This window comes from Lithobates pipiens, unplaced genomic scaffold (assembly GCF_037356315.1).
Source record: "Lithobates pipiens isolate NorthernLeopardFrog02 unplaced genomic scaffold, aLitPip1_a1.2 Scaffold_13, whole genome shotgun sequence".
Lineage (NCBI taxonomy): Eukaryota > Metazoa > Chordata > Amphibia > Anura > Ranidae > Lithobates > Lithobates pipiens.
In genome coordinates, this window is record NW_027507718.1 from 123,955,505 (window position 1) to 123,983,112 (window position 27,608).

Genomic DNA, 27,608 nt, shown 5'->3' on the forward strand with positions numbered 1-27,608 from the left:
TGCTGGAAAATAATGGTGTCCACACAAAATATTGACACTTTGGGCCCCGGTTTGCATATTTTCACTTAGGGGTGTACTCACTTTTGTTGCCAGAAGTTTAAATATTATTGGCTGTGTGTTGAGTTATTTTGAGGGGGCAGCAAATTTACACTGTTATACAAGCTGTACACTCACTACTTTACATTGTAGCAAAGTGTCATTTCTTCAGTTTTGTCACATGAAAAGCTATAATAAAATATTTACAAAAATGTGAGAGGTGTACTTACTTTTGTGAGATACTATATATGATACAGTCTGTCATTACTATTAAAAAATCAGTCTTTGTTTTTCCCCCTTCTAACTTATTTTTTTTACGTGTTGATCCTGCTGTTATTTTTCAACGTTCTTTAACAAACCAGGCTGTGCAACAAAAGTGACAATTAAGCTGGGTACACACCATTATGTCAGCTCCGATAGGAGCGGCTGTACTAACCATGCAAAGTTAGTTTATGTGATCTCCCCGACTGAGCTGTTGTGTTCTGACAGGGGGACGACCTCCCTGCCAGAACACTCCGATCAGCGCTCTCTGCCATTGGCTGAAAGCGCTGATCTGGAGACGGTCGGATGCTGGTTTTCCAGCATGCACGTCCACAAATGTCAGATTTTATTTTGAATCGGCCTTTGTCTCCCGACATTTGGGCCATGTATACCTGACTTTAGAGGGCTGAAACAAACTAATTAACACTGACAGGTGTGCTTACAATGGTCAACTTTAAGTTAACGTTAGCATTTAGTTGAATACCTTCCAAAAGAAGAAAAAAATAATAGAAAAGTGTAAGCCAGAGTCACGCCCTTATTAGTTGGTCACTTATGTACAGTAAAGTCCTTCTAAACCAACTAGTTCATCTACCACTACCCACCTGAGACAGTGCTGCTGCCTAAGTGTGACTCTCTTGCTCTTCCATAGATAAAAGAGACACCCTAAATCAGGAAGTTTGTTGTTGAGTGCATCACCAGGTGAAATAAAGGAAAAAAATGCTTAAATGAAAGCTAACGCAACCACCACATTTAAGAATTTGTAAGCTGCAGTATATTACATTTTTCTTGTTTTTGGATGTTAACAGACAGTAGCGGTATATTTAGGCTTTCTAACAATTATTCAGGCAGACCTTTAAAGGAAAGCGAGTGCAACAAAGTGCTGTCAGTTGGGTGATAGGGAAATCATGATCAATAATGAACGGACAAGATCAGAACTGGTCCGACCTGCCTCCCTACAAAGCTTACCATTATCGAAGTATGTGTACAGAGGTATGTGAACTGAGATCATCGGTGGCGGCTCCCTAAAGGCTCATTTAAATAGTCCCTAAGAGAAAACACATGTTGTTATAGAGATGGTGTAATGTCACACACATTGCGTGTCTAGCATTGTACTCCCCTGTAGACAAAAGCTACTCACTGTTTCATTGCAGTTAGCATCATCAACAGCTCCGCTCTGTTACTTTCAGAAGAATTATTTTTACAAAGACTTCTTTATATACATTTTTTCTTTATTTCTGTCACTGTATAATCAATGGTGAGACATACATAAAATTAATTAACAGGTGGGTAACCCGAGTATGGAATTGAAGTGAAGAGGTTTTTTTTTTTAGCAAGATCTGTTGTTATTTTTCTACACAACCAGGTAAGGACTAATTAATGAATTAATGATTAATGAATAATTATTGTATCATATGTATTTGTGTGACAAAATGTAAGCGTTGTGTATACAAGAATTTTTTTTTTTAACTATGATTAAGTATATATATATATATATATATATACAGTATCTCACAAAAGTGAGTACACCCCTCACATTTTTTGAAATATTTCAGTATATCTTTTCATGTGACAACGCTAAAGAAATGACACTTTGCTACAATGTAAAGTAGTGAGTTTACAGCTTGTATAACAGTGTACATTTGCTGTCTCCTCAAAATAACTCAATACGCAGCCATTAATGTCTAAACCACTGCGCATCCCTAAGAGACCTTTCACACTTGGGCCTGCCCGTGCATTTGCGGTAAAGCACCGCTCATCATAGCGGCGCTTTACCGTTGCTTTTTGCCCGCTAAAAAAGGGGTTAAAAACGCTTTGGAAGTGATGCCCATTCATTGCAAACCGTCACAAAGATGCTGCTTGCAGGACTTTTCCTAACGGCAAGCGCACTGCGCACTGGTATGAAAACTCCCATTGCAATGAATGGGAAACAGTTTTCAGGTGCTTTGCAGGTGCTATTTCTAGCATTAAAACACCTGAAAACCAGTGTGAAAGGGCTCTTAGTGAAAATGTCCAAATTGTTCCTGATGTGTCAATATTTTGTGTGGCCACCATTGTTTTACAGCACTGCCTTAACCCTCTTGGGCATGGCGTTCACCAGAGCTTTACAGGTTGCCACTGGAGTCCTCTTACACTACTCCATGAGGACATCACGGAGCTGGTGGATGTTAGAGACCTTGCCCTCCTCCATCTTCTGTTTGAGGATGCCCCACAGATGCCCAATAGGGTTTAGGTCTGGAGACATACTTGGCCAGTCCATCACCTTTACCCTCCTCAGATTGTTTAGCAAGGCAGTGGTTGTCTTGGAGATGTGTTTGGAGTACTTATCATGTTGGAATACTGCCCTGCAGCCCAATGTCCAAAGGCTGGGGATCATGCTCTGCTTCAGTATGTCACAGTACATGTTGGCATTCATAGTTCCTTCAATGAACTGTAGCTCCCCAGTGCCGGCAGTAATCATGCAGCCAAAGACCATGACACTCCCACCACCATGCTTGACTGTAGGCAAGACACACTTGTCTTTGTACTCCTCACCTGGTTGCTGCCACACATGCTTGACACCATCTGAACCAAATAAGTTTATCTTGGTCTCATCAGACCACAGGACATGGTTCCAGTAATCCATGTCCTTGTCTGCTTGTCTTCAGCAAACTGTTTGCGTGTTTTCCATTGCATCATCTTTAAAAGAGGCTTCCTTCTGGGATGACAGCCATACAGACCAATTTATGCACTGTGCGGCATATGGTCTGAGCACTGACAGACACTCCACCCCTTCAACCTCTACAACAATGCTGGCAGCACACGGTCGGATGTTCCAACGGAAAATGTCCAATCGGACCGTGCTGTCGGATAATCCGACCGTGTGTGGGCTCCATCTGATTTTTTCCATCCGAATGTCCGACCAACAAAGTTTGAGAGCTGGATATAACATTTTCCGACAACGTGATCCTATAGGACTTTATCCGATCATTTGTAGAGAATTCCGACCGGACAAAGTGCCACGCATGCTCAGATCAGATTACGAGACCAAAGCTATTGGCTACTAGCCTCAACGTAGTCCCGTCGTAACGTATAAACGTCATCACTTTCCGAACGATCGGATTTTCCAACAACTTTGTCCGACCGTGTGTATGCAACACCAGTTTCGGACAAAATTTGTCGGAATTTATCTGACGGATTTTGTGGTCAGAATGTCCGACCATTTGTAAAAGGGCTAAGACAACCTCTGGATATGGCGCTGAGCATGTGCACTCAACTTCTTTGGTCGACCATGGTGAGGCCTGTTCTGAGTGGAACCTGTCCTGTTAAACTGCTGTATGGTCTTGGCCACCGTGCTGCAGCTCAGTTTCAGGGTCTTGGCAATATTCTTATAGCCTATGCCATCTTTATGTAGAGCAACAATTCATTTTTTCAAATCCTTAGAGAGTTCTTTGCCATGAGGTGTCATGTTGAACTTCAAGTGTCCAGTAGGAGAGGGTGAGAGCAATAGCACCAAATTTAACACACCTGCTCCCCATTCACACCTAAGCGCTTGTAACACTAATGAGTCACATGACACCGGGGAGGGATAATTGCTAATTGACCCAATTTGGACATTTTCACTTAGGGGTGGACTTACTTTTGTTGCCAGCGGTTTAGACATTAATGGTTGTGTGTTGAGTTATTTTGAGGGGACAGCAAATTTACACTGTTATACAAGCTCAATGCTGCTCACTACTTTACATTGTAGCAAGGTGTAGTTTCTTCAGTGTTGTCACATGAAAAGATATAATAAAATATTTACAAAAATGTGAGGGGTGTACTCACTTTTGTGAGATACTGTGTATGAATATATATATATATATATATATATATAAATATATATATAGTTGTTTATTAAACATTTTTTGCTGCTTAGCAATTTTTTCATACTTTATTATTTTGAGGAACTATATGCCCAAGGCATATGTAGTTAATAGAGCAAACAGTAACATTGCCTAGTAATGAGTATAGGTATGCTTTCAATTTTTGAATTGTAATTAATGTGATAAAAACTGATTGGATGCTAATGATCACATCTCAGCTTCCCCTATTACCTGTTTTAGAAGCAGTATGGAGTATTTTTGAAAATGCTGATGCACTTTTCAGCACACCAATAAGGCCCCCCTGGTGATGAGCTGCAGACAGTCTTTAACCTTCTCTTATGGGCTGATTCTCCATTGGCTGTACACATTGTGTATCTTTGGAGCGTCTGTTGCACATTTCCATGGACATTTGAGTGTGTAGTGGTGTATACTGAATAAAGTGGAGTTTATTATTGGATGTGACAGGACTTAAGTTACACCCCTACACACCAGTACATGGGGGTTCTTTCCACACTCTTTTCGGCTGTATAAACATTTGTTGGCCTTCTAATAAAAACCCTCTGGTGGGACTTTAAAAAAAACAAAAAACATTTGTTGCCTCTGATGGCAATCTGTCTTATAATGCAGAAGTAACCATTTGGCTATTAGAATGGACATTCCAATGTATGTGTTAAGAGTGGGTCCTGAAGAAGCAATGTAAACGCAAAACACGTTGATCACAGATGCTATATAAGGGACAGTAGCATATACAGAATGTTACCTATGCCAAATCTCAGCTATAATTAATTGAGAAATGCTTACATTTTATGTATGTCCACTAGACTTTGCCTTTTAATTGTATAATAAAGATGTAACTGGTTTTATACATATTTGGGGGGTAGAAGTTTTGTGGTTTAATTTAAATAAAGGGATATAACCCACAGAGCAATTAAAATAAGGTACAAGATGCATCCACGCTCTGTGTTTTCAGTTAAAGAGTAAGAAACCTCATTTGAAACTAACTGCTATCCAGTGATACTAATGGACCTCTACAATTGAGCCTCCTGCAGATATTAACCACTTCCATACCGGACACTTCCATCCCCTTCCTGCCCAGGCCAATTTTCAGCTTTCAGTTTTGTTGCACTTTGAATGACAATTGCGTGCTCATTACAACACTGTGCCCATATTACATTTTTATAATTTTTGTGAGACAATTTTTTTTGGTGGTATATAATCACCACAGTTTTTTTTATTTTTTGCTAAAAAAAATTGTGAAAAAAATAAAGTTTTTTCATTTCTGTTATAAAATTTTACAAATAGTTAATTTTTCTTCAATGATGTATGCTGATAGGGCTGCACTGCAGTGTTAATTTTGGCAGCAAATTTTGATTTCGTTTTAGTCTTATTACACTTGCGTACACACGAGCGGAATGGCCGACAGAAAAGGTCAGACGAAAGCTTTTCATCGTACATTCCGTGTGTATGCCTCATCAGACTTTTTTTTAATGAAAATTCTGACGGACCTAGAAATAGAACATGTTTTAAATATTTCTGACGGAACCAATTCCTATCGGGAAAACCACTCGTCTGTATGCTTTCCTGACGGACCAAAAACGACGCATGCTCTGAAGCCAGTACGAGACGGAAAGCTATTGGCTGCTGGCTATTGAACCTTCTTTTTCTAGTCCCGTCGTACATGCTGTACGTCACTGTATTCTTAACGATCGGACTTTGGTGTGGTCGTGTGTACGCATGACAGTTTCAGTGGAATTTCGTCAGAAAAATCTTTGGAGTTTATTCCAACGGGAGAACCGGCACCGGTACACCGGTACACCGGTGTGTACACAGCAAAAGTCTAAGGACTAAAATGGCATTTTAGTTTTAGTCCCATTTTAGACTTCTGCAGTTGTTTTGGTTTTAGTCGTATTTAGTCGACTAAATCTCCAGTATATTTTAGTCGACTAAAATGTCCTATGTTTTAGTTGACTAAAATCTCCAGAACATCTTTGTTGACTAAAACTCATTTTAGTCATCTAAAATGTAAAGGATGTAATTAAATTATAATGCATTACTTAACATTTGTCTACAATTTCCAAACTCATTATATACTGCTAGAGTGAAAAATCAAATGTGTTAATTATTTATGGTATTGAGGTATGAACATGCACTACAGACAAGTGTTAATTTTGAAGCCAAATTTCAATTTAGTTTTAGTCTTAGTCTTTTGACTAAAATGCCATTTTAGTTTTAGTCCCTTTTTAGTCTTTTGACTAAAATGCCATTTTAGTTTTAGTCCCTTTTTAGTCTTCTCAATTGTTTTAGTTTTAGTCGTATTTTAGTAGACTAAAATAGTATTAATTTAGTCAACTAAAATGTTTTAGTCATTTTAGTCGACTAAATTAACACTGCTGCACTGATGGGCCACTGATAGGCTGCACTGATGGGCACAGATGAGGCTGCACTTATATGCTGCACTGATGGGCACTGATAGGCACTGATGAGGCTGCACTTATAAGCTGCACTGATAAGGCAGCACTGATGGGCACTGATAGGTGGCACTGATTGGCACTGATGGGGCTGCAGTGATAATCGGGACACTGATTTGTTTTCTGATTCTCCTTTCCTTACACAAACACAGGACGTGAGGAAAGGACTGCCGATAACGGGCAAGTCTCTATTTACATGTAATCATCTGTGATTGGATACAGCTGATCACATGGTAAAGGGCTGCTGTGATTGGCCCTTTACTACAATCTGTGATTAGCTGTGTCCAGGGGACACAGCGGCCACAGAGTGCACTCGATGCATCGGGCGGGGTTCTGGGAGGACGTCCATGGATGCCCTCCCAGAACTAGACAACTGTGCTGTAGCCATCTTTCAGCTAAATCGCGGTACTAAATTGGATAAAAAAAGCACCTTTTGGTTACCAAGTTCAGTTTTAAATTTACTTAAATGATTTCAATCCATTTTAAACACAACTAATATATGTAAAACAAAAAATAGATTCCCTGTGCTTAGTGTACAAATTAACCACTTACGGACCGTCCACCGCAGATTTACGATGCAGATTTAAGATGTTTGAAGGAGGATATCGTTGTTATGGCAGCAGCTAGCTACAAGATAAAAGTGGTCTCTGCGGCGGATTCACCACAAGATCACTTTTATCAGTGGCGGTAGAGGGCCCCCCGCCGCTTACCGGAGCCATTGGCAGCGGCGGAGGTGATTGCATCCTGTCTCCTGCTTGGTATGGAGATGAGGGAGGGGAAGATGGCCCCCACCCGTCTCCATACAATTGCTGGGCGGAAGCGACGTCAAAACGTCACTTCCGCCCACAGATCTTAAAGGGACAATTTCTTTTTATTTTTTTTATTTTAGTCTAAATATGAGATCTAAGGGCTTTTTGACCCCAGATCTCATATTTAAGAGGACCTGTCATGCTTTTTTCTATTACAAGGGATGTTTACATTCCTTGTAATAGGAATAAAAGTGACAATTTTTTTTTTAAACGCGCTCCGTCCCGCCAAGCTCACGTGCAGAAGCGAACACAATGCAAATTTTACTGTTGTCTTATTTTTTTATTCAAAAAAGTGATTTTTTTCACAAAAAAGTGCACTTGTAAGACCGCTGCGCAAATACGGTGTGAAAAAAAGTATTGCAATGAATGCCATTTTATTCTCTAGGGTGTTAGAAAAAAAACAATATATAATGTTTGAGGGTTCTAAGTAATTTTCTAGGGAAAAAAAACTGTTTTAAACATGTGAACACCAAAATCTCAAAACGAGGCTGGTCCTTAAGTGTTTAAAGATATGTGACAACAGAAACACTAAATATCCGAATATTAGTATATTAGTAATAGTATATATTAGTCTAAACATAGCACAACTAATATGTACCAGACAATCTTTAGAACAGGTTCCTCTAAATACATTGAACAGCAGCACTTGGCCTTGGACTGAAAGGGTCAACTATCTGTGCCAGTCAGGGCTATACAGTTTAGTGCCAAGGTGAATAAAAATCAATTATTAAAAAAAAAAAATAATAAAAACAAATCAGATTTCTTTTAAATGAAATCAGATTTTTTTTTAATCAAATTTATTTTAATAAAATGCTTTTGGAGGAAAAATCTAAAGAATCTAGAAGCACCGGTAACCCTTGAGGAGCTAAAACGAGCAGTGGCTGGGATGTCCTGCCAAAAATCACCAGGTCCAGATGGGCTCCCAGTAGAAATATACAAACTATATGGTGAGGTACTACTCCCAGAATTGTTGAAAACATTAGAATGGGCATTAGCTAATGAGAGGCTCCCCACTTCAATGTCAGAAGCTGCCATTATCATAATACACAAGGAGGGGAAAGATCAATTGGATATATCCTCTTATTGCCCAATTTCACTACTTTGTACCGATGTAAAAATCTTGGCTAAAGTTCTAGCAACTCGTCTAAACGGATGTATTCAAAAGTTGATACACCCTGACCAGTCAGGGTTTCATTCCCAGCAGATCAACAGGTATCAACATCAGAAGAGTCTTTTTGAACATGCAGATTCCAACTGATATTGCAGGCTCTAGGGCCATGTTGGCCTTGGATGCTGCTAAGGCCTTTGACGGCTTAGAATGGAACTATTTATGGAGGGTGTTAGAGAGATTTGGGTTTGGCCCCTCCTTTATCAAGTGGGTGAAAATACTCTATAGCGAACCAAGAGCTAAAATAAAAATTAACAATGAATACTCAGAATTATTTCAGCTGGAGAGAGGGACAAGACAGGGCTGTCCCTTGTCCCCTCTATTGTTCGCTCTTGCAATGGAATCACAAGCAATTATGACTGGATCACAGGTAGATATACATGGGTTCCGGTGGCAAATGGAGAAGGACAAGATAGCACTGTACACAGGTGATGTTCTGTTTTTTCTTGGAGATGTTAACGCCTTGTTAAATACAGTAATACAAATGGTTAATGAATTTGGGTGATTCTCAGGTCTGGTTATCAACTGGGACAAATCGACTTTTTTACCGATTGACCCACTTGGTAACCAGATATTGCCTGGAGCTCCCCACTTGGAGGTAGTTGCCAAACTGAAATATCTTGGGGTTTGGATCACAAGCAATATAAACCAGTACATTAATGATAATTTAGTCCCTCTATTACTTAAATTAAAGCAAAGGAGAGATATTTGGATCCAACTCCCTCTATCTGTAGCAGGGCATTGTAATTTCATAAAGATGACATGGCTACCACAGATTCTATACTTGCTCCATAACTCTCCCATTTGGATAGGTCAGAAGTGGTTCAAGAGAATAGAATCCATTTTTAGGGAACTCATTTGGAGGAAGGGACAATCTAGGATTGGATTGCGAACCATGCAAGTAACGATTAAAGAAGGGGGTATGGTGGTTACGTATCTGAGATCATATTTCTTGGCATCCCAGTTACAACACTTAACGGGCTGTGGAGACCTGGGAGGTGGGAACCCTTGTAATAAAATGATGATAATGGGTGCCCCAGATAGTGTATTGGTATTGGTGTTAGAGGTGGATCCATTTATTTATAGATACCCAACGATAAAATTAGTCCGTAAAGTATGGCAGGTAACAAAGGCATTAAAGGGATATAATGGGGTAACAGAATATACCCCCTTATGAGACAATGAAAATTTGTCAGACGTAAGGGGTATAGAAAGGCCCAGGGAATGGGAGAGGCAAGGTATTAAAGTGGAGCTCCACCCTAAAGTGGAACTTCCGCTCATTGGAACCCTCCACCCCCTCCGGTGCCACAATTGGCACCTTTCAGGGGGGAGGGGGGTGCAGATACCTGTATAATACAGGTATCTGCACCCACTTCTGGGCATAGATAGCCGCAAATTCTGCGGGTATTTACTCCACTTCCTGCAGGGCTCCCTCTGTCTGCTGGGAAACACACGGATCCCAGAGACAGCAGGGACCATCCTTATTGCACAGCGCGACTCGTGCATGCGCAGTAGGGAACCTGATTCCCATGCCGAAGATGCGGGGGCAGCACCCGAGAGAGATCGGCTTCGGGTGCTGACATCGCAGGCGCGCTTGGCGGGTAAGTGTCCTTATTTTAAAAGTCAGCAGCTGCAGTATTTGTAGCTGCTGACTTTTAAAAACAAAAAAACGGCAGAACTCCTGCTTTAATTGATTGGTTCAATTATATGAGGGCAATCTCATGAAGACATTCAAGGACTTAAGATGGGAATTTAATAGATCAAATATAGCATTTTATAAATATCTGCAGATTAGACATGCCATCCAAGCACAGTTTAGGTCACAAACTATTGAATGGATTCAGATCCCCACACTTCTAAAAATAATTAAACCAGTCGCAACTAAAGGATTCATTTCTGAGTTGTATGCTAGATTGGGGGCTAGAATAATAAGTGGAGAAGGGCCATCCAGGAGTAAAGCCGGTTGGGAGAGAGATGTGGGGGCAATGACTACGGAACAATGGGATAGGATCTTAGAACGAGGAGACTTGGTGTCACGTACCTAGTAGTTGAGCCTGGAATGCAGGGAGTGGCCCCTCGTATCCCCTGGTTAAAGAACCCCTGGAGGTGGAGACAGGTATTCAATAGCTCAGGGGGCACAAGTGCCTGGCAGGTAGTATTGGTCCGGAGAATCAGCTGGGCACCGACAGCAAGTTGGCAGAGCAGGAGGTGCTTGACTGTAGCGGGCAGGCACAAGTGCGGAGACTGGCTGGTGAGCAGACGTCCGTAACACAGGAACTCAGACGGGCAACAGGAACAGCGGAGTCGGGTACAGGCCGGGTCAGCAGGAATCGGTCAGCAAGGTACAGAGGATGAGGCAGAGACGTGGTCAGACAAGCAGGGGTCGTGGGCAGGCAGCAACGGATCAGGGTCAAGGAACAAGCCGGATATCAGGAACCAAGGTAACGGGTACAGATACTGGAAGCAAGATCACGGACACGCTGTAGACTGGACAGCACGGTTAGGAGGGAGCCAGTGACTAAAGAAGGCCTTAGGGCGCCAAACGGACGTACGACGGGTCAGCGCGCCCTTGCACGTACACGTGCACCCGTTCGTGACCTGCGTGCGTGTGTGTGCGCGTTCGCGTCGACGCGGAAGCGTTCGTTCGCTTTAGCGCGCGTCCAAGGGGAACGACGGACTCTCCACGACGGGTTCCGACGGGTAAGACTCCTGTGTTTGGCCGAAACGTCAGAGTGATCGTGACATTGCCCCCCCCCAAGGGGCAGCCCCCGGATGCCCAACCGAGCCCACTTGTCCGGGTGGGAATTCTTGAAGGCACGGATGAGTCTCTTGGCATGGATATTAGCCTCTGGCTCCCAGGAATTCTCTTCGGGTCCGTACCCCTTCCACTTGACTAAGAATTGGACCTGGTTTCTTCTCTTTCTACAGTCCAGGATGGCCTCAATTTCGAACTCAATCTCCCCATCGACCAACACAGGTTCCGGAGGACGGGAAATCCTGTCAGAGAAGGGGTCCTTGACTGCAGGCTTGAGAAGCGATACGTGGAAGACCGGATGAATTCGGAAGGACTCAGGGAGTTCTAGCTCAAAAGCCACGTCATTTAACTTCCTTTTGACCGGAAAGGGACCCAGGAATCTTGGGCCCAATTTCTTGGAGGGACAGGATAGTCTGAGGTTTACGGTGGACAACCAGACCCGATCCCCGGCCTTAAGGTCCAGCTCCCCTCTTCTCCTTCTGTCGAAGACTTCCTTGTTATGTTCTTGCGTCCTAGCCAAGGTTTCCTGTAAGAGCTTATTATTCTCTTCAAAGAAATTAAGTCTCTTCTGAACCGCTGGTACCGAACATTCGGGAAGATTGCCAGACAGAAACAACGGGTGGTACCCGAAGTTCGCATAGAAAGGAGACTGCTTGGTAGCTGAATGGGCTGTGTTATTATAGGCGAACTCGGCCATGGGTAGCAGGGAGACCCAATCGTCTTGTGAGAAGGACGAGAAGCAGCGAAGATACTGTTCTAAGGTCTGATTCGTCCTCTCGGTCTGACCGTTGGTCTGCGGGTGGTAGGCCGAGGACATGCAGAGGTCGATCTTCAGAGTTCCACAGAGTGCCTTCCAGAATCTGGAGGTAAACTGCACCCCCCTATCAGATGTGATGTTGGCGGGGATGCCATGAAGTCTTACTATTTCCTTTATGAAAGCGTTAGCTGTCTCCGTGGCTGAGGGGGTGCCCTTCATGGGCAAGAAATGAGCCATTTTAGTGAGCCTATCGACTACGACAAAGATCGTTGTATGGTTCTCTGAAGGGGGAAGTTCAACAATAAAATCCATGGAGATCATTCTCCATGGTCTATCAGGAACAGGTAGTGGTCTTAGTAAGCCCCAGGCTCTTGACTTGTCGCCCTTACTCCGAATGCAGGTAGCGCAGGCCTGTATGTAACTCTTGCAGTCTTCCTTCATCCGCGGCCACCAGAAATTACGCCTGAGCAATTCTAGTGTCTTGAATATTCCGAAGTGGCCAGCCATGGGATGGTCATGACAGGAGGCCAGAACCAGGGTCTGAACTGCCTGGGGGATAAAGATCCTGTTCCCATGCCACATAAGGTCATCGTTGGAAGACAGCGGGATGCCGGGTGGAGGTAAGGCGCCCATGGAGGCTTGCTTGACTTGAGAGATCACATCTCCTTGGAGTAAGAGAAAGTTTCCAGCAGGAAGAATGGTGTCGATGGGAGACGAATCTTCCGGCTGGCTAAACATGCGAGACAACGCGTCAGGCTTCGTATTCTTGGATCCGGGACGGTAAGTTATATGGAATACGAACCTCGAGAAAAAGAGTGCCCACCTGGCTTGACGAGGCTTCAACCTTTTAGCTGTCTTCAGGTATTCTAAGTTTTTGTGGTCCGTATAGACCAGAATTGGATGGATAGCCCCCTCTAGCAGATAGCGCCACTCCTCAAGTGCAGACTTAATTGCTAAAAGCTCGCGATCACCAACGTCGTAATTTCTTTCGGCTTCAGCTAATTTGCGGGAAAAAAAGGCGACTGGGTGAAGTAAGGACTTGGGTCCCTGCCTCTGGGAGTAGTGATGGACGAACTTCCGACGGGACGTTTCGCGAAAGCGAAATGCGAACGGACCCAAACGTTCGCGAAACCGAACGTTCGCCGCGGGCCCCATTGACTTCAATGGGAGGCGAACTTTGCAAACCTTCATGTCGAATTTGCGGCCACGTGGTAATTATTAGGGGGTAAAACGTAGTCCCACCATCTGGACAATGACATAATACATGTATGAGGTGAATTTGGGATCGATAACTACAAGCATTTTTATTTTATTTGGGAAATTGTTCTAACAATTCAGGACTATGGAGCTAATGAAGGCAATGGAGGAGAGGGAAGGTCAGGGACCAGGGTAGGCAAAGAAGAGGGTGCAGGAGATGATCACCAGCAGCGTGACATACCGGAATGACACATGCACCGTGATAGAGGCATCTGACAGCAGCACCGTAATACAGAGCACTGACAGCAGCACCGTGACATACAGCGCTGACAGCAGCACCGTGACATACAGCGCTGACAGCAGCACCGTGACATACAGCGCTGACAGCAGCACCGTGACATACAGCGCTGACAGCAGCACCGTGACATACAGCGCTGACAGCAGCACCGTGACATACAGCGCTGACAGCAGCACCGTGACATACAGCGCTGACAGCAGCACCGTGACATACAGCGCTGACAGCAGCACCGTGACATACAGCGCTGACAGCAGCACCGTGACATACAGCACTGACAGCAGCACCGTAAGCAGCCCCAGGAGGAAGTCAGCACAGCACAGGGATGGTGTGATCCCCTCATAATAAGAACCCCCAGGAGGAAGTCAGCACAGCACAGGGATAGTGTGATCCCTTCATAATAAGAACCCCCAGGAGGAAGTCAGCACAGCACAGGGATATCATAAGCAGCCCCAGTAGAAATATGACACCGCTCAACCTCTTCAAAGAGGAGGGTAGGGGCATATAGTACGGTGTGCTTTTTTGGGTCAAGGAAGTGAGCCAAATGAATTAAGAAGGTCTGTGTGCTTGATTAAAAAAATAGTTTATAGACATATACATGGTCTACTGGTCACATGTGTTGAATTCCTCCGAGATCCATGCCTCATTCATTTTTAGAAATGTGAGGTAGTTAACACTGTGGTGAGCTAGGCGAGTACGCTTATCGGTCACAATCCCCCCTGCTGCGCTGAACGTCCTTTCGGACAGGACACTGGATGAGGGGCAAGCCAACAGTTCGATTGCAAATTGGGCAAGCTCTGGCCAGAGGTCAAGCCTGCCCACCCAGTAGTCTAGGGGTTCATCACTCCTCAGAGCGTCCACATCGGCCGTTAACCCAATGTAGTCGGACACCTGACGGTCTAGGCGTTCCCTGATGCTGGATCCGGATGACACCTGTCGATGGGTCGGCTGAAAGAATGACCTCATATCCGAAGTCACCAACACATCTTCAAACCGGCCTCTTCTTGCAGGCGCTGTTGGATTGGTACCCGCAAATCCTTCTCTGGGAGTGGGAATTGCTCCTCTGCCAGCGCACGCAAAAGCAGAATGCAGCATTTCTCGAAGCAAGGCCTGGAAGTGCTGCATTCTGACAGCCCTCTGCGACGGCGGTAACATTTCCGCCATTTTGTGTTTGTACCGGGGGTCTAAGTACGTTGCCACCCAGTACTGGTCCTTGACCCTCATGCTTTTTATACGGGGGTCCCTATTAAAACACTGGAGCATGAAGGCCCCCATTTGCACTAAAGTGGAAGCGGTGTGGTGGCCTGGCTCCTGCTCATCATCCAGGATAATGTCGTCCTCTTCATTCTCCTCTCCCCATCCTCGCACAACAGGGATCCCAGAAAGGTTTAAAGCATGCTCTTCTTGCTCCTGCTCATCCGCCCCGGCACCATCCTCCTCTGACTCCTCATCAGACTCCTGTTGTTGACTTGTCTCAGATAGAGTAGCCCCCCCTGGGAATTCATCCAGCATTGCGACTTCCTCATCTTCCCGCTCCTGCTCCTCCACAGCCTGATCAATGACACGACGCAATGCACGCTCCAGAAAGAAGACATAAGGTACCATGTCACTGATGGCGCCATGGCTGCGACTGACCAGTTTGGTGATCTCCTCAAATGGCCGCAGAAGTCTGCATGTGTCGCGCATGAGCAGCCACTGGCGCGGTGAAAAAAAACCCAGCTCCCCAGAACCGTTTCTTTCGCAGAGTTCATACAGGTAGACGTTAACTGCACGTTTCTGCTGGAGCAGCCTATCAAGCATATAGAAGGTTGAGTTCCATCGCGTCGGGCAATCGCAAATAAGACGTCTGACCGGCAGATGGTGTCGCCGCTGAATGTCAGCAAGGCGAGCCATGGCCGTGTAAGATCTTCTGAAATGGGCCGAGATTTTCCTTGCCTGCCGCAAGATGTCCTGGACCCCAGGGTATTTGACAAGGAATCGCTGCACGACCAAGTTTAAGACGTGTGCCATGCACGGCACGTGCGTGATTTTGCCCTGTTTCAATGCGCTAAGCAGATTGGCACCGTTGTCACACACCACTTTACCAACTGTCAAATTGAGCGGTGTTAGCCACTCATCTGCCTGTGAACGCAAAGCTGAAAGGAGTGCCGGGCCAGTGTGGCTCTTTGCTTCCAGGCACAACAGACGCAGCACGGCATGGCAACGTCTCACCTGGCATGTGGAATAGGTTCTGGGGAGCTTGGGCGGTGCAGTGGAAGAGACGCTAGCAGCGGAAAAGGAGGAGGCAGCTGAGGAGGAGAGGGAGGAGGATGGAGTAGGAGGAGGAGAAGAAGAGTCAGGCCTGCATGCAATCCGTGGCGGTAAAACCAAATCTACACGGGTGCCACGGGTTACATGCTTGACGGCCGTCAGAAGGTTCACCCAGTGGGCAGTAAAACTGATATACCTTCCCTGCCCGTGTTTGCTAGACCACGTGTCTGTGGTCAGATGTATCTTGGCACCGACACTGTGTGCCAGAGATACATTCACTTGCCGCTGAACATGGCCATATAGCTCTGGGATGCCCTTCTCTGAGAAATACTTCCTTCCTGGGACCTTCCATTGTGGTGTTCCAATGGCCACAAATTTGCGAAAGGCCTCCGAGTCCACCAGTTTATATGGCAGTAGTTGGCGGGCTATGAGTTCTGACAAGCCAGCCGCCAACCGTTGGGCAAGAGGGTTATCCGGCGTCATCATTTTTTTACGCTCAAACATTAGGCCCACGGAAGCCTGCCTTTTTGCAGAAAAATGTGAGCTTGGCGTGATGGAAGGTGGAGTGGAGGACAATTGTGAGGAGAGAGGAGAAGGAGAAGTAGAAGACGAGGCTGGACGGTGAGAGCCTGCAGTGTGGCTTTGTGTGTTCCGTTGCTCCCACTGGGCTCGGTGATGGCTGCTCATGTGCCTTCTTAAGGCGGTCGTCCCTAGGTGAGTATTGGGCTTACCGCGACTAACGCGTTGACTGCAAAGATTGCAGATGGCAACGCTATTGTCAGCAGCGGACACGTTAAAAAAAGCCCACACTGCGGAGCCATGTGCCGGTGTCCGGGGAGCGCCAGATGTGACCGTACATGGTCGATGACTCGCTCCTGATACATTTGCAGTCTGCTTTGTCCCTGCTGTGCAATGTAAGTCATTGCTGCTTCTCCTCCCTATCTGCTGGTCCATATCTCCCTCTGAACTCCCCTCCTCTTCCTCTCTTGTGGGCACCCACGTGACATCACTAGACACGTCATCATCAACGTCACCTTCCCCACCGCTATAAGTAGAGATCTCGGAGTAGGCAGCAACACCGGGGACCAACCTCCTCCTTGGGCTGATCTGGGTACTGGCGTCAGACTGCTGAGTAGCGCTTGTTGCTACCTCCTCTTCCTGATCCAATACCAAGAGTGGCTGCGCATCAGAAATGTCCTCTTGATATGGATCGGAAAATAATTCCAGTGACTCAAGCGGAAGGTATGTGGTGGTGGTGGTGGTGGTGGTCGTGTTGTTGGTGGTAGTGTCTTTGGGGGTGCACATAGCAGAGAGTGAAGAAGAGGGTGCAGATCGAGAGGATGAGGAGGGTGCAGAAGAGTAAGGCTGAGCGAGCCACTCAACCAAGTCTGGTGCATCCTTTAAAGTAATTGAACGCACCTTCTGCAACTTCCCACTTTGGCTCAAGCCTGTTGCTCCTGCCCTACCCCTACCACCCCTGCGGAAGGGCCTGCCTCTTCCTCTGCCTGTCATTTTTTAAATGACCCTGTGACAAAACTCTTAGTCCCTATACCGATGAAGGACTGCTGCAGTATAGGGCAGCGGTCAGCAGTGGTGCACGTCAACCCTATCTATTGTGGACCGATAGCGGTCCTTACAGAACAGCAGACTGTACCGCACTCAAGCCTATGTACCGTAGCACCCTATACCAAGTTACCAGTCCTTATAAGAACTTTTGTGGACCAAGCAGGTTGTGTATTAGTGTTTAGCAGACTGTACGTCAGTCCCTATACCGCTGAAGGACTGCTGCAGTATAGGGCAGCGGTCAGCAGTGGTGCACGTCAACCCTATCTATTGTGGACCGATAGCGGTCCTTACAGAACAGCAGACTGTACCGCACTCAAGCCTATGTACCGTAGCACCCTATACCAAGTTACCAGTCCTTATAAGAACTTTTGTGGAACAAGCAGGTTGTGTGTTAGTGATTAGCAGACTGTACGTCAGTCCCTATACCGCTGAAGGACTGCTGCAGTATAGGTGAGCGGTCAGCAGTGGTGCACGTCAACCCTATCTATTGTGGACCGATAGCGGTCCTTACAGAACAGCAGACTGTACCGCACTCAAGCCTATGTACCGTAGCACCCTATACCAAGTTACCAGTCCTTATAAGAACTTTTGTGGACCAAGCAGGTTGTGTATTAGTGTTTAGCAGACTGTACGTCAGTCCCTATACCGCTGAAGGACTGCTGCAGTATAGGGCAGCGGTCAGCAGTGGTGCACGTCAACCCTATCTATTGTGGACCGATAGCGGTCCTTACAGAACAGCAGACTGTACCGCACTCAAGCCTATGTACCGTAGCACCCTATACCAAGTTACCAGTCCTTATAAGAACTTTTGTGGAACAAGCAGGTTGTGTGTTAGTGATTAGCAGACTGTACGTCAGTCCCTATACCGCTGAAGGACTGCTGCAGTATAGGTGAGCGGTCAGCAGTGGTGCACGTCAACCCTATCTATTGTGGACCGATAGCGGTCCTTACAGAACAGCAGACTGTACCGCACTCAAGCCTATGTACCGTAGCACCCTATACCAAGTTACCAGTCCTTATAAGAACTTTTGTGGACCAAGCAGGTTGTGTATTAGTGTTTAGCAGACTGTACGTCAGTCCCTATACCGCTGAAGGACTGCTGCAGTATAGGGCAGCGGTCAGCAGTGGTGCACGTCAACCCTATCTATTGTGGACCGATAGCGGTCCTTACAGAACAGCAGACTGTACCGCACTCAAGCCTATGTACCGTAGCACCCTATACCAAGTTACCAGTCCTTATAAGAACTTTTGTGGAACAAGCAGGTTGTGTGTTAGTGATTAGCAGACTGTACGTCAGTCCCTATACCGCTGAAGGACTGCTGCAGTATAGGTGAGCGGTCAGCAGTGGTGCACGTCAACCCTATCTATTGTGGACCTATAGCGGTCCTTACAGAACAGCAGACTGTACCGCACTCAAGCCTATGTACCGTAGCACCCTATACCAAGTTACCAGTCCTTATAAGAACTTTTGTGGACCAAGCAGGTTGTGTATTAGTGTTTAGCAGACTGTACGTCAGTCCCTATACCGCTGAAGGACTGCTGCAGTATAGGGCAGCGGTCAGCAGTGGTGCACGTCAACCCTATCTATTGTGGACCGATAGCGGTCCTTACAGAACAGCAGACTGTACCGCACTCAAGCCTATGTACCGTAGCACCCTATACCAAGTTACCAGTCCTTATAAGAACTTTTGTGGAACAAGTGAGTTGTGAATGTTTAGCAGACTGCAGCAGAAGGGCAGCAGTCAAGTATAATATCCTTTCTATATTTGGAAGAAAGAATATTATACATGTACAAGCCTATTACTGTACCACTGATACCAGTCCTGAAAAGAACCTTTGTGGAACTAATAATAACAGCAAGTCTTTAAAATTACCCTCACTGCCTGACAACACTGCTTCCTTCCTGTCCCTATACAAATTGGCAAAAAAAGAGAACGATTAGTGGTTACTGGAACAGCTCTTTTGTGGACCTTGATAGTAACAGCTAATGATGATGATGATGATGATGATGATGAAAGACTAATCTGGCTGTCCCTGTAGCATACACCGTCCTTTCCCTTTCTCTAAACTAACAAAAGACACTCAGGCTGCTGCAAGAATCAGCAGCACAGCAAACCTATCAACACCTAACACCTATACCAGTCCTGAAAAGAACTTTTGTGTACCAAATAGCTAGTGGTTTATCTCTCCCTACTCCACACAGGAACCTGTCCCTATCGTAACAGAAGAAAGAATGTAAAATGGCCACCGGATCGGGTGTATTTATAGGTTAGGGGGAATGTCCAAGTGTCCATGTGCTGTCATGTCTCAATTGGCTGTCCTGTATCACATGATAAACGTGTCACCAAAGGTTAAAGTTCTTGTATACATTAAACACGTAAGTCCGCCGCGGCGAACGACGGAAAAAGGCGTTCGAACGTGCGGACCGCGAATGTCGGAAATTCGCCGCGAAACGACCGCCGGGCGAAACGTTCGTCCATCACTATCTGGGAGAGTATAGCCCCGACTGCTACTTCCGAAGCGTCAACTTCAAGGGTATACGGTAGAGTGGGATCAGGGTGCTTCAGGATTGAAGCTGAGACGAACAATTTCTTCAGGGTCTTGAAGGCCTCTTGCGCCTCAGGGGTCCAGCGGAACTTTGAGCCCTGCTTGGTCAGCCCGGTAATGGGGGCGATGATAGAGGAGAATCCTTTTATGAACTTGCGATAAAAGTTCGCGAAGCCCACAAATCGCTGAACTCCCTTCCTATCGGAGGGGGCAGGCCAGTCCTGGATTGCAGAGATCTTCTGGGGATCCATCTCTACCCCTCGAACTGAGATAATCAGGCCGAGGAACTGAATACTCTCTTTTTCAAAAACGCATTTTTCGGGCTTGGCGTACAGGCCGTGGAGACGGAGGCGGGTCAGAACCTTCTTGACATGTTCTCTGTGGATGGCTAAAGTGGAGGAAAAAATTAGTATGTCATCCAAGTAAATAATCACAAACAAATCAAGAAAGTCTCTAAAAATGTCGTTGACAAAATGCTGGAACGTAGCCGGGGCGTTACACAGCCCGAATGGCATCACTAGGTATTCGTAGTGTCCGAAGCGGGTACGAAAGGCTGTTTTCCATTCATCGCCCTTTCTGATACGGACGAGGTTGTAGGCACCCCGAAGATCCAGCTTTGTGAACAGCTTAGCGGAACCCAGTCTCTGGAAAAGTTCAGGTACTAATGGCAGAGGGTAGCGATTTTTAACGGTGATCTTGTTTAGCGCCCGATAATCCACGCATGGGCGCAGAGAATGGTCCTTCTTTTCCACGAAGAAGATCCCAGCGCCGGCTGGGGAGGTAGAAGGTCGGATGAACCCCTTTTCGAGATTATCGTCCAAATAGGTCTTTAGGGTACTCAGCTCGGATTCGGATAGGGGGAAGATCCTTCCGAAGGGGATTTCCGCCCCCGGGAGCAGTTCAATAGGGCAATCATAGGGCCTATGAGGCGGGAGAGTTTCTGCCCCCTTCTTACTGAAGACGTCCAGAAAAGCGTGGTATTGCTCAGGCACGGCTTGTCGGGTTTCCTCATCCGAATCCAAACAGAGAAGGACAGATGAGTCCCCGTTGGGGGTCGGGCAACAATGCCGGTGGCAGTAGTCCGAGGAAAATTCAATTACTCCGGTGGCCCAATCAATGCGTGGGTTGTGTGCCTTCAACCAAGGCATGCCTAGGATGATGGGGAACAGAGGAGACTGGATGACATCTAGGCAAAGGAGTTCTTGGTGAGTCCCGGCGATGACAACGGGTAGAGGACTGGTCTCCTGGGTTACTGGTCCTGATTCCAAGGTAGACCCGTCGGCCAGGTATACCGAGAGCCCCTTCTCCCTTGGTCTGAGAGGGATCCTGTTCTTTCGGGCGAAGGACGAATCTATAAAGCCACTGCATGCCCCGGAATCAATAACCGCGTGGGTTGAGACAGTCCTTCCTGGAAGCTGTAAGAGAACAGGAACAGCTAGATGGGAGATGTTATCAGGCAACACAGGTGAGGGAACAGGTGGGACAAGGAGGCACTTACGCGTCTTGGCTGGGCAGGAACGAACAAAGTGCCCTGGTTCTCCGCAGTATAGGCAGAGGTTGTTGACCCGACGACGCTGGCGTTCTTCTGGAGTCAAAGATGGGCGGAGTAGCCCCAGCTGCATGGGCTCCGGGGTGTCCAATGTGGATGCGACTGGAGCAGGCGGAGTTGGGTGACTAGGCACCCGTGGTAACATCCAAATCGGACGGGAAGTTGCGGAAGATCGTTCTTGGCGGCGCTCCCTCAAACGCCTGTCAATCTGGATAGACGCGTCTATCAGGGCCTCCAGGGTCTCGGGAACACCCACACGTGCCAGCTCGTCCTTCAGAGCCTCGGAGAGACCCGTGCGGAACTGGTACCGCAAGGCCGCGTTGTTCCAATCTGTGTCTGCACTCCATCGTCGGAACTCTGAGACGTAGTCCTCCACAGGTCTGCGACCTTGTTGCAGGGCATGTAGGGCTGCTTCTGCAGTTGCGGCTAACTGGGGGTCCTCATAAAGCCTGGACATTGCCTGGAAGAAGATGTCCATGGAGTCTAAAGATGAGTCCTTCCGTTCCAACAGACGGTGTGCCCAGGCCTGGGGTTCGTTACTTAGCAGGGAGATGACAAATCCCACTTTCGTCGCCTCAAGAGAGAATGTCCTGGGTTGTAGGGCGAAATAGAGTTCGCAAGAGTTGCGGAACGCCCTGAACTTGCTCCGGTCTCCTGTGAATCGTTCCGGAGTTGGGACCCTGGGTTCAGGTGGGAGCATCACGACTGACGGTGGGGCATGGACCCCAGGAGCCACTGGTGCAGAGGCGGATAGCGCCTGGATTTGTTCCTCCAGTCTACCGTAGCCCTCTTGAAGGTTCTTAACTGCCTGGGTAAGGCCGGCCAGATGGTGGCAGAGCTCGTCCATGGGGGAGGCTCCCTGCGCAGGCTCGGACATGGCTGTCCAGTACTGTCACGTACCTAGTAGTTGAGCCTGGAATGCAGGGAGCGGCCCCTCGTATCCCCTGGTTAAAGAACCCCTGGAGGTGGAGACAGGTATTCAATAGCTCAGGGGGCACAAGTGCCTGGCAGGTAGTATTGGTCCGGAGAATCAGCTGGGCACCGACAGCAAGTTGGCAGAGCAGGAGGTGCTTGACTGTAGCGGGCAGGCACAAGTGCGGAGACTGGCTGGTGAGCAGACGTCCGTAACACAGGAACTCAGACGGGCAACAGGAACAGCGGAGTCGGGTACAGGCCGGGTCAGCAGGAATCGGTCAGCAAGGTACAGAGGATGAGGCAGAGACGTGGTCAGACAAGCAGGGGTCGTGGGCAGGCAGCAACGGATCAGGGTCAAGGAACAAGCCGGATATCAGGAACCAAGGTAACGGGTACAGATACTGGAAGCAAGATCACGGACACGCTGTAGACTGGACAGCACGGTTAGGAGGGAGCCAGTGACTAAAGAAGGCCTTAGGGCGCCAAACGGACGTACGACGGGTCAGCGCGCCCTTGCACGTACACGTGCACCCGTTCGTGACCTGCGTGCGTGTGTGTGCGCGTTCGCGTCGACGCGGAAGCGTTCGTTCGCTTTAGCGCGCGCCCAAGGGGAACGACGGACTCTCCACGACGGGTTCCGACGGGTAAGACTCCTGTGTTTGGCCGAAACGTCAGAGTGATCGTGACACTTGGTCTCGATTTCTCCCTCGCAGAAGGTATCCCATTTGTTCTTAATTCATAGAGTCTATTATACCCCCAAAATTTTTTTACATTTGGAAGGAAACAAAATGATGAGTGCCCCAGATGTAAGGCGCCAGGAGATCTGATCCATATGGCATGGAAGTGTCCTAAGCTATTTAGATACTGGGCGGAGATGGTAGCTAGCATAAATAAAACATTTGGAACCACACTAAAACCAGAGGTCAAGACTTGCCTATTAGAAAATTTGGAAGAAGGTAGAGCCCCGACTGGCACCATTGAAGTAGTGTTGAGATGCTTGTTTTAGGCGAGGAAATGAATAGCACAGAAATGACAGGCACAGACCCCCCCAACAGTGGAGATTTGGGTTGAGACCATTAATTCAATGGCTTGGAGTGAGAGGGCGAGATGTATTAGGCATGGTAATTATAATAAGTTTGAAAGAATGTGGAGGCCTTTGGCTGGACAAGATGGGGTGTCCCCTATAAGGGGATGATGAGGGACTCTCTCTTGCTCCTACCAACTCCCTTATTCTTGCTTCCCGCCCCTACTTGGTCTTGGAGGTTTTTCTTTTTTATATTTCACCTGTCCAGGGAGATGGTTTTTCCCTTACCTTCTTGGCCATGTGACCAATAGAAATATATGCATAATTAATAACTGAGTGGTGTGTGGGAGCGTGGGTGGGAATAGGTTGGGAGGGATAGGGTAGATAAAGTAATAACAGTTTTGTCTTTGGTACACTGAAATGTTATATGATATTTTATAGTGTTGTATGTTCTCTTTTTGATATTTGAAGAATAATAAAAATAAAGTAATAAAAAAAATCTAAAGATAATTTTCTATTTGAGATACATTAATCATTTTAGTTTATTCAGCATGAAGTGGAGCTTAGCTATGCAGGCTGTATATTCTGCAATATTTACATTTTTGGTAAACTCATTCAATGAATCCAAGCTCTGCAAGCTGAGATAACATTCGCTACATTGATGCATTCACACAATTTCACAGTAACTAAGAGATAAAATAAAGTTCAGGAATATTCCTTTATCCCATTGTTTTGCAAATCTATGTACACTATAAACTGAATGATTGAATCGGTTCTGACATCGCTGTTTTACTAACCTGACAGCTTATTATTCTAAATAGGAAACCTTCATTTTGTTTGCATATATTAAAGAGTCTAACTACCAGCAACAATAAGCCCTTACATTTAAAGAGCACCTGTCATTTCAGATCCATCATGGCAGTGCCCTTTAGTGGACATCCACTCACCTGCTAGGGCCATATCCCTTACCATGTTGTGTCACTGCTGCATCGCCAACCATCCCATTAAAGTGAATGGGACTGTCAGAATGGGACTGTCGGTGAGTCAACAGCAGGTCGGAGGAGGAGCCGCTCTGGGACAGAGATGACAGTTGCTCTTCAAAATATATGATTTAAATCAAGTTGATTTAAATCAAGCCTTTTTTACTAGTGATTTAAATCATGATTTAAATCAAGTTGATTTAAATCAAATCCACCCTGTTTAGTGGTGTTAGTATAACAAAGATCAATGAATAGAATGTCAGGCAAAGAAACAGTAAACAGAAATGAACCCCCACTAGAACTGTGGGGGAAAGACGGCCAAATAAGTGATACAAAATGCAGTGTCAAGGGTAACAAAAAATGAATTAAAGGTAAAAACGATCATATAGGTCTATCTCAAACGATAAAGAGATGATAATAGTGTACACTTGGTATATGCTGAATGGGTACTTAGTAAGTAACCCTACAGAATAGGGCAACCGTTTCCAAAAAACAAAAATCAAAAAACAAAAAGACAAAAACAGTGACATTAAACAAACACATAACAAATAACATGTACATTCGTCCGGATACCAGATGATCAATGTGCAGGTGGTCAAACCACCGCTATCACCTTAATAGAATGCTATAAGAAATCTTAAAGCGGGAGTCCGCCGTTTTTTTTTTTTTAAAGCCAGCAGCTAGAAATACTGCAGCTGCTGACTTTTAAAATAATAACACTCCCCCCCAGCGCGCCCGCGATGTCGGCACCCGAAGCCGATCTCTTGATCGTCCCTCGGGTGCTACCCCCGCCATCTTGGGTATGGGAATCAGGAAGTGGAGCCTTGCGGCTTCATTTCCCGGTTCCCTACTGCGCATGCGCGAGTCGCGCTGCGCAATAAGGATGGTCCCCGCTGTCTCTGGGATCCGTGTGTTTCCCAGCAGACAGCGGGGGACCTTCGGAAAGGGCGTAGATTCTGCGGAAAGGGGCGTACCTTCTGCAGATATCTATACCGGAAGTGGGTGCAGATACCTGTACTGTACAGGTATCTGCACCCCCCTCCCCCCTGAAAGGTGCCAATTGTGGCGCCGGAGGGGGGGAGGGTTCCAATGAGTGGAAGCTCCACTTTAGGGTGGACCTCCGCTTTAAATGATATGGCTTAGCCACCTGCACAGAAGTCCCTGGGGGCTCGAGTCACTGGAGGGTTGAGAAGATGGCTAATGGGGTAGGAGATGGACAGGGATGAAGGAAAATTGGACTCTACAGAATTATGTAAATTCATTCAATTCATGTGCAAGCAGCACCGGAGGCAGTCCTTATGGATAACTATTCCAATGCGTTAATGTGGCATATGGATCCTGATCAAAGATTTCTGTGGCCTTCAGTGCTCAAATAGACAATCAGCAACAATTCTGGAAGCAATTGCCACAGCGAAAAGCTGATAACCCCCAATGCAATTATGACTGTATACAACATCTCCACTGGTTGGCTAAACTGTCATGCCTATGGGATAAATGGGCGGTTACCGGTTCAGCTTATTATGCTCGACAGGTGAACAGTGATTGGCCTCATCGGCCGTTAATAGTTCATATGGCCATATAGCTGGCTTAATAGATAAAAGGGTAGAGAGTAAGTACGATATATGGCAACTGTCTGGTTTCTTGTATTGTTTATCCTGCAAATTGGTACATAGTTCACGTCTTGAAGGTATGAAGTGCATCCTCATTGTGCTGCCCAGACTTTCCCCAGTCTCCTCAACTGTCTCACCATCTGTGGCTTACTTCAACCCCCTTCCGGGACATAATGGATTCGGTATCACATGACGCTGATGACATAAAAATGTGATCGTTTGCTTCGTCTGGATGTTGGGGCGGTTCATTGACTGCTCCTTATCAAGGCATCTCTGCCACGGCTAACATCCGCCCCCGTACTTGATCTTAAAAGAACAAATTGTTCTTGTCTTTTTGTTCACATAGCAAACTTTTCATTTAGATGGATAGACTCAGTTGTTTTTGTTCCCATAGCAAACTTTTTATTTAGATGGATATACTTAACCAAGTTTAAAAAAAAAAAAAGAAACAGTAAAAAGAGCTAATGACAAGTGAGGTAATTCAGCAAATAAATAATGCAAGATAGTACCCCTTTAACCACTACAATACAGGGCACTTTCGCCCCCTTCCTTCCCAGCCCAATTTTCAGCTTTCAGTGCTCTCGCACTTTCAATGACAATTGCGCGGTCATGCTACACTGTACCCAAATGAAATTTTTATCATTTTGTTCGCACAAATAGAGCTTTATTTCGGTGGTATTTATTCACGACTCCGTTTTTAATTTTTTGCGATATAAGCGCAAAAAAAGCAGAAATTTGGAACTTAAGGGGAGTTTGACAAATCTACTACCCCCAGCTAACTTATGTATGGGGTTCTTCTGCTAGCTAGTTGGGGCCCTTAAGTTGGTGCACAGTGAAGGATTCAGTCCTTTTAAGATGTGAAGAAATGCAGTAACCCTAATTGGAAGTAAAGTGATGTGCAGGGTTCACCTAAATAGGCAATGAATAAGTAGAAAAAGGTTCACTTAAACGGTATTGGGTCAAAGTTAGAGTCACATAAGTAAAGAGGGGAGAATGTAAGGTGTGTTCTTCTTTAAATAGGTCAATTTAACTTGAGCGGCACATTCCTTCCTGTGTTGGCTTGAATTTGGGCCAAAGTAAATACAGCATTCTGCCTAGCAAGTAATAAAGAGGTTAATTCAGTCAGGTAACCTGCAGGCAGTATACGTGGTAACAATTAAGAAGAGTAGATTACAGCAAAGGTCTTTACTGCAGAATGTCCTTGAACTTGAAACAACCTAGCAAACACAGTTTCACCCTCAACAAGGGTAATGTTAAGTGGGTTAGGGACTCTGTCACCCGGTCCTTATGCAATGAAGAACAAAGCAATGAGCGCCAGGCCCCTTGTTTATTGAAAATGTAGCTGTGTTGTTGATGATGATCTCCCGATCCTGCAGTGAACAGGTCTCCACCAATCCGCCTCTCTCAGGATACTCAGCTCTCCAGTGGTGATTGAAGCTTCCCGACCTAAACTGATCCACTTGGCTCCACGCAGTTCTTGCACACACTTCCTTTCACAAGCAAATCATCTTTCCAACTCCTGTTATGTGTTCCTGGAGTACAGTGATGAGTGAAGGGGTTCAACTATGGGTGAAAGATT

At 46.1% G+C, this 27,608-nt stretch overlaps 1 protein-coding gene across 2 annotated transcripts in view; it reads left to right on the forward strand.

Annotated features, from left to right (window-relative positions):
• Positions 1-1,387: 1,387 nt before the first annotated feature.
• The window catches only part of NWD1 (NACHT and WD repeat domain containing 1), a 138,982-nt gene continuing 112,761 nt past the window's right edge, over positions 1,388-27,608 (forward strand). The window contains exon 1 of one of the 2 annotated variants that reach the window (XM_077475508.1): positions 1,388-1,580. The gene's annotated coding sequence lies outside the window, so the exon portion shown is untranslated. Of the gene's footprint in view, positions 1,661-27,608 lie in introns of both variants that reach the window. The other variant, XM_077475507.1, reaches the window with a different exon arrangement.